Source organism: Procambarus clarkii, chromosome 66 (assembly GCF_040958095.1).
Source record: "Procambarus clarkii isolate CNS0578487 chromosome 66, FALCON_Pclarkii_2.0, whole genome shotgun sequence".
NCBI lineage: Eukaryota > Metazoa > Arthropoda > Malacostraca > Decapoda > Cambaridae > Procambarus > Procambarus clarkii.
The window spans coordinates 31853163-31861856 of NC_091215.1; positions in this window are offsets into that span (position 1 = coordinate 31853163).

The window sequence follows — 8694 nt, forward strand, 5'->3', positions numbered from 1 at the left end:
TCGCGATAACATTGTTACTGTGATATTTGGGTCAGAGTTTTAAATGGAGGTGGAGTTTCCTCCTTTTTCCCTGGTTTCTTTTTCGCTTCTGTTTTAGTGCACTGGTTTTAGTCTTGTTTTAATAACATTATCTTGGTGGCGGATGTAGGTGCAGAATGTTCACTAGTGAGCGCCATTTTTTATTATTATTATTATTATTATTATTATTATTATTATTTATTATTATTATTATTATTATTATTTATTATTTTTATACAAGAAGGTACATGGGTTTGTGAGAATACAAAGCATAGTATTTACAATCTTGTAAAGCCACTAGTCCGCGCAGCGTTTCGGGCAGAAATTATTATTATTATTATTTTATTATTATTATTTATTTTTTATTATTAATTATTTATTATTATTATTATTATTATTTTATTATTATAATAAAGAAATAATAATAATCCCATTATTATAAAGAAAGATTGACCAAGTCAAAATATAAGGTGCGAATGTGAGGTGAAGGGCGAGAAGGTAAGACATATACCATATTTGTAATAGAAATATAAAACTGTAGAATGGCTAACGGCAAAGAGAAAGAGGTGAAATAGAGACGAAAATATATCCACATACGAGAAAAAGCATTTAACTATATATTGAGAAAGGCAAGAGAAAGCAGCAACAAAATTATGACTAAAGTTTATGTGTATGAGAGTCTATTCGACAAGACGGCGGCTTTGAAGTGCAGAGGCAGTAAAGATTATTTATAAGAACAGCAGTCTATAAGATGACACGAGTTCTAAATTATTAGAAGAGAGCATTGTTCGCGTCTGCAGACATAATATTTCTTTTCTTGTTTTAGTCTCAAGAGTACGGACAGTTTCACAAAAGTATTGGAGAGGCCAAGACGAGTAAACACAATAAGTAGTAGAAGAGGAGGAGCAGTGAGAGTCAAATTGATATGAAGTGTGTTAGTTTGTCAAAAGACGGGTTTTATATCGAGAGAACAAAGGTGGAAAATGTGTCTGTAAACATTTTTTGTTTCAATAATTGATGATGAAAAAATGTAATTGGGAGAAATTACCATAAGAGTAAATAATTCCGTCGTCAGTGACAAGAACCCGAACTTTGGTTTCTTGTCCCCGAACTACTACACTGTCTTCATCAAAAGTAAATGTCGTAAGACAAAGCAAGAGTTCTCTTGATTCCGAAGTCTACCAACATTCAATCATCTTGAAAATAATTAGCTAGATGAATCTTAGAGAGGCAGGATTGGAAAGTAGTATCATTGTCATTTCATATAAAGGGACAGTATAGAGGTTCGACACCAACCCACTTAAGACCATTACCGATGACCATAACAATCACCATTGTTTGGTTTTGTTGAAGCTAGCCTCAAGCGTTTGGTCTCCAAATTCGAACACAGATAGACACAGACATATCTCTATTACAGATATGTCTCTCCACTAAATATAATTTAGTAGTGTTAATAGTTACAATATTAAATATAATTTTTGTTTAATCAAGGCAAATAAGAGCAGTTAGTACAATTAATGAAGTTGAAAATTTTATGCAGTGTTTGGACAAAAACTTTATATAAAAATAACGGTTAAATTAGGAATCAATAAAAAAGTGGAATCAATTCCACTTATTTTTCAAATGTATGAGTTAATCAAATGTATTCAAAAGATAATGTGTAAATACATTACTTGTATAGCATCCAGGTAAAATCATTTTTTAAATTGTTCATTACACACTATTATCTGAAGAATAATTAAAGTTATATATTTTCTGGATCTTATAATGATATAATTTGTGTAAGTCATCCTTATGTGTTAGTTGCCATCCAACGCCGTGTCCCAAGGCGTATACAGTATGTTAATATTATCATTATAATAACAAAGTGTTCCTCTTCAAATTGAATTGTTGCTATAGTTTTATACATAGGCCTATGCTAGATTTTTTGAAAGGTTGGGGGAGGGTCCATTTGCGATTATTTGAAATTAAGGTCTCTATTAAAGCGTTCCAAAACGTTTACTGGGTATCCACATGTCTTCCAGTTTGTATATACAGTAGATATATATACTGTATTCTGGGGCTGTTTAAGCTATGACAAGAACAGATTTTACAGATTTACTAATTAGGCAAATAATAATTTTATGGATTTGATTATCAAAGAATATAAATTTTGCAAATACCATAGCTACATTTTGTATATTAAGCTTAAATTAGGTTTAGTTAGGTTAGAATTTTGGTTACGTTAATTTAATGTATTTAAGTAACAGTAGTCTCTACACGTCTGAAGTGATTGTTTCGAACGTAATCAGGTTGGGATATATTAAAAGTATATCTTTCTCGTCTGTCATTAAAAGATTTTCATTATATAAATCCCATATTAAACTTTGAGAGAAAAATCATCCCAAACTGAATCGCACCTAATTGCGTTCTTAGCATTTATCAAAATGCGAACACATTTAGTGATGTACTTGAAAAGCGTACATTAAATCGTGTCCTTCAAATATTTTATTAACCTGTATCTATAATGGATGAAATGTACAAAATATGGACTGTTCTTTTGTAATATACTATGTGTAGAAGGTATAATTAACCAAAAGCTTCGGTTAAGTTATTTCAGTTTTAGTTATGGCCTTTAGAATTACAATAGTACGAAACGTGGACTATTTTTGCATGCAACAATCTACATTTTGGACATACTTCATAGTACAGTGGCTATATATATACTATAATTGTTTGAGTATGTTTGTTGAGCTAAATTTGTAAACTTGGGAGATAGAAGGAAGGGGAATTATCTGGGGAAAGCGCCAACCCATTACGACTATATAGCACCTGGAAGGGATCAGGATTTTGGAGGATTTGGGATGGGACAGGGGGAAGATATGGTACAAACCACTTGGACGGTCGGGTACTGAACGCAGACCTGCATGCAGCGAGACCGTCGCTCTACCGTCTACCTCAAGTGGTTAGGAAGAAGGAATTGGCTGAATATGTAAAAGGTATTTTATCTTTGAGAAATAGGCAAAGTATACTGAATCTCGAGTGCTATTGAATAGTGTACGAACGAACACTGAAAGGTTCTTCGTTTATAGAGATTAAATGTAACTTTTGATGTACATACATAAAAATAAGGTAAGGGAATTGTTAAAGAAAGCAATGAAGGTCTGTTATTGTGAATTATTCAGATTCGTGTTCACCAGTAGGAGATTTTGAAAATTCTAAGTGTTGAGGGTTAGAAGACACCATCAAGGTCAGTCGGGTGGAGGTTAGAAGAACACTATCAAGTTCAATGAGGTCGAGTGTTAGAGGAACAACACCCCCAAGGTTAGTGGAGTGGAGGGTTAGGAGAGCAACAACCTCAAGGTCAGTAGATTGGAGGGTCAGGAGAACAACACCCCAAAGGCCAGTGAGGTGGAGGGTTTGGAGAACATCCCCAAGGTCAGTGAAGTGGAGGATTATGAGAACAACTTCCCCAAGACCAGTGAGGTGGAGGGTTAGAACACCCTCATAGTCATTGGGGTGGAAGGTTAGGAGCACCTTCAAGCACAGTGAGGTGGAGGATCAACTTCAAGGTCAGTGCGGATGGGTAAGAGGAAAGGATCAACTTCAAGGTCAGTGCGGATGGGTAAGAGGAACTGACCACACCGGTTTACTGTGAGCAAAGGGATGAACGTGAGAGGAATAGCAAGTGGGCATGCACAATAATATCAGTGCTCTGACAGTTATTATCGTTTTACTAGACGTAATTTGTTTGCATTACTTTATCTTAAGTGGCTTATTTGGGACGAGACTAAAAATACTAGCACTTAAAATTGTTAATTGTTGTTCTTAATTGTTAAATGATTTATTCAGTTTGTAATCTTTCGGTTCAAAGCAAGGATATTGCACTCTTTCTAGGAACAACGCAAAATTACCGATGTTGGTACATCTTCCATTAGCCTAGTTATTCCAATAAGTGTGTGCCACCACAGCCTCTCTTTTCTAAGCCACCACCCAAATTTTATTCATACCTTTTCTAAATCTGGTCACAGACTCCGAGAAGCCTGCACTCGGTCGGGGCTGCTGCGATATTATAAATAAAAAACTAATCTAGTCACATAAATCACAGGAAGGCCACGCAATGCCTTGCCAAGCTATGTATGGCTGAATTGAGCGTCATGCCAGGCTAGGCTAAGCGTCCTCCAGTTAATATTTTTGTTTTTAGTTTGGTGTTGGGTTAAAGCCTATCATCCTCTTGTGAGTTAGGAAAGCCATAACACTGTCTTATCAGCCACCAATTTAAGATTAATTGGTCAATCCTAAAGTAAGCTCTCGGTAAGTAGACATATTGAGAAGCCGGGATACACGTCCTGGTGTATTGCTCATGTGATCTATTCATAGCTTCATAGTTATTCATATTCAAATGATAAAATTTGCCTTTGCAACACATGCCACCTGACGTTCTCCAAAAACGTCTGCCCAAATTCGGCCGGTCGTTGCTGTCTTTCCAGTTCTTATCTTTTATATTGCTTATTATAAATTTTCTTGTTAACGTTCGTGAGTCCAGACGACAGACAACAAATCATTGTTCGATGGCGTAATTGTTTGGTTAGGTTACGTAATAATAACAATTAATAGATAAGAAAATTAGATGTTGGAAAGGTTTTTGCATTGGATAAGGATTTACTATGGCCACCATGTACAAAACATTAACTGCTTATTGGTAGTCTTCTCAAACTTTTCTCTCAGTAAATCTCAAACTTTCCTTCTCACGTTCCCACGCTCGTTTAAGATTAATGGCGAAAGTGAGGTGCTATTCTGAATTTTCCCACGGAAGTTAAACAAAATTTGGCCCAATCTCTTATCAGAATTGGAGGGCTAAAATTGTAATGCTTGTGGCATCCGTACCGTGAGTTAAGGATTCATGCTTGTGTCACATTAAATCTGAAAACTTATTAAGCTTATTTTGACAAGAGGTCAGTTAGAAAATCAGTATGGGGTATGAAATCAGATCAGCGTGGAAAAATCAGTTAGAATATTCTTTAAGAATGGCAAGTCAACTATTATTACTGTATATTTTGTGGCTCAGTGCTCTCAAACACCTCTAAGCATAACCAAGCTGCCGCTCTTTACATTTTAATCTTGGAAAACCCTACTTAATTAATAAACAGGCTTAAAATGTAGACGCTCACAAACGTTCTTTATATGCTTTATATTAGGTATGTCATTAAGGATAAAAAACTAAAAATAGACATATATTCGGCTTTATTAGCATTGATTAAAACTATTTACACATATTGAACTTTAAAAAAAATAAAAAATAAAAGGATTTTAGCCTAGCCAAGTACGTCGTCCAGCGCTTGAAATTACTATTGAAAAACCTCATGCCACGCTGAGGTCAATGTATTTTAATCTGATACACTGTTGCTTACACAGATGTGGTATTTAAACCGATATGAATATCATTCCAGTGTGGCCAGCTCTTCAAATGAAATGTATAGCAGTACCTTATTTTCTAAATTATTTCTTCACTCATAACTTAAGTTGTGTATCTTTAAGCCCCGTACTTATGTCACATACACTATATATGTATGTATATATATATATATATATATATATATATATATATATATATATATATATATATATATGTATATATATATATATATATATATATATATATATATATATATATAATATATAATATATATATATTATATATATATATATATATATATATATATACTCCACTTCAAGGCCCCGAACCAACATAGAAGCAGCAAGAGAAAATATGGGCCAATAGGCCTTCTGTAGTTACTTTCAATTCTTATGTTCTTATATGCAATATATACCCATTGATTCGTGTTCTGGCTTTTGTCACCTCACCCAAAAACATTTGTGTCATATCACCTCACCGAAAACGAATATAAGCATGAAATGATATGTGTAAGCCTGTCTTTGAAAATGTGAGAAGTCCTTTGGAAACGCTTTTAGGCGTCAGACCATAAATAAAAAATGAGAAAATGAACTTTGGAGAGTTAATTTTTCAATTACCCCGACAGTGAAGAAAAACGTAAGAGATATTGAGAAGATTCGTGTTTGAATCATTAATCTTACCCTTTCGGTCATATTCAGCAACATATGTTTACAAGAAAGACTGTTACCAAAATATACTAATATATAATACATGTATATTAATACATCTTCAGAAGGAATAGAGATTCATTCCTTCTGAAGATGTATTAATATACGAAAGTACTTAAGGAAATTCCTGTTTCAGTCATCTGTAACCGGGTTCTTTTAAACTCTCTGATCCTTCTTAAGTCCAGAGATACATAACCTCGGTGGAAATGCAATGAAGTGTTTAAGGTAATATAAATAAAATGAAAGCATAAAATTATCCCTTATTAATAAGCACGATTATTACTATATACACTCCTCTGACCTATTACTATATACACTCCTCTGACGAGGTCTTCCAGGGCAACATTAGCCCTCACACATTATTTATTCTAGGGTGACGTCTGCAAGCGCCCCACTAGCCCTCTTGCTAGCACACTCAAAAGGGGAAGTCTACCAACGCTCCACTAGCATCCTTGCTAGTACGCTCCAGCAAGGACGTCCAAAGGTCGACCAGTGTACTGCTTCACTCTCTCTGCCCTCTGCTACCCGTCCAGCCCGTCCTCCTAAGGTTTGCCAACGTCAAGAAAACGGTCAAATTAAAGTGTTCTCTCCTAACCTTCCAGAGGACCCAAAACAGAAAACGTGACAGTACGTCACTTTCGCGAGCCGCTCCGCTTCCATTTTTCTAGTACAACAATTTTGGGCCTTATAACGTATACAGAGAAAAGCGACTTTCTTTGTAGGACAGGTGATCAGTCATTGGTACCTCACTCTGTATGATATGGCAACCTATCTTATTACCATCTTGAGGTATCTTGAGATGATTTCGGGGCTTTAGTGTCCCCGCGGCCCGGTCCTAGACCAGGCCTCCACCCCCAGGAAGCAGCCCGTGACAGCTGACTAACTCCCAGGTACCTATTTACTGCTAGGTACAGGGGCATTCAGGGTGAAAGAAACTTTGCCCATTTGTTTCTGCCTCGTGCGGGAATCGAACCCGCGCCACAGATTACGAGTCCTGCGCGCTATCCACCAGGCTACGAGGCCCCCCTCGTAGCCATGGATAAATTACCTGAAATCCTTGCACTGTATCCACATTTCGCTTCCAGTAGATGAACGACATATGAGATTCAGAAACAGAAGTATTGTGAGGACTACTAATAAAACAGAAGCTCCCCTATGACTTTGTAATATCCCCATTGGTCAAACTATTATGCATTAGCGATAAGACCTACACCATTAATGTATGATGACTTACTGTAAATATATAGCTCTTGAAATAGCACTTTCTCTGTAACTATAAGGTATGAAGGATAGATGAAATTGTTTATGTAATAATCTAAGATGAGGTCTGATAAAGACCTTTTGTGCCCTCTGTAATGCTTTTGCGCTACCGCTCACAGGATGAGTATGGGGTGCACAATAAACTAGCGCCTTCGGCGGCAACAATCAAATCAAATGGTACCTCAGTGCTCCACACGCTTCTTCCTCATTAATGCTCAGTACATGACTTATATGTTCTCCCACACGAATCTTGCTACTGTGGAGGAGGATGGGTATACTGCTTCATACTTATGCCAAATAAATTTGTAATCACCCCCCACAGCCCAATCACTTGGACTGGTCGGTACAGTTACAGCCTCGCTTTTGTGCAGGTCGAAGTTCATTCCCGACCATCTACTACTTTTTTATACTACTTATATCTAATTATTATACTACTGTATATGTAATAGTATTTCATAATATTGTAATAATATATATACCATAATAATAATATTGCATAATTATATATTACTAATAATAATATTGCATAATTAAATATTAATAATTATAATAAACTATTAATAATTAACTGTATAACTATATTAACTATAATAATAACTATATATTAACTAACCATACATATTATTATATATAATATTATATATTATATAGTTATTATATATTATTTTATATATATATATATATATATTTATATTATATATTATTATAATAATAATAACTATATTAACTATAATAATTAATTATAATAACTATATTAATAATAATTATGCATAATTAATATTGCATAATAGTATATTGTAATATAATAATTATTATTTTATTAGAGAATTATACTACTGTATATGTAATAGAGTATTGCCTTGTAAAATTTATGCATATATGATTTATATTGTATTTTATTAAATAAATACAAAAAATCCCCGATCATCCAAGTGGTTGGGCACCTTCCATTCCCTTCATCCTGTCCCAAAGCCTTTTCTCTCATATCATTTTTAATAGTGCTATATAGTCGTATAGCACTTAAATTTTCATAATTACCATATTTTAATCGATATTTCAATTGGCTTTAATTGGCTTAATATTTTCATAATTACCATATCTATCGCTTCTATTATAGTTCTGTAGCTCAATATGTAAGTGCAGGTAAAAGGAAAATTCATGTATGATCACCTTAAGGGTAGATAAAATCTTAGTAGGTAAATAAGTGAGCGGATCTGTGGTTGACCGTAGGCCAATATGGCGCCGGGGCAGGTCAGGAGGGGTCGAGGCTGGGCGACGACACTCGGCGTCTGGGCGGGAAAGTCAGTTGGCCCC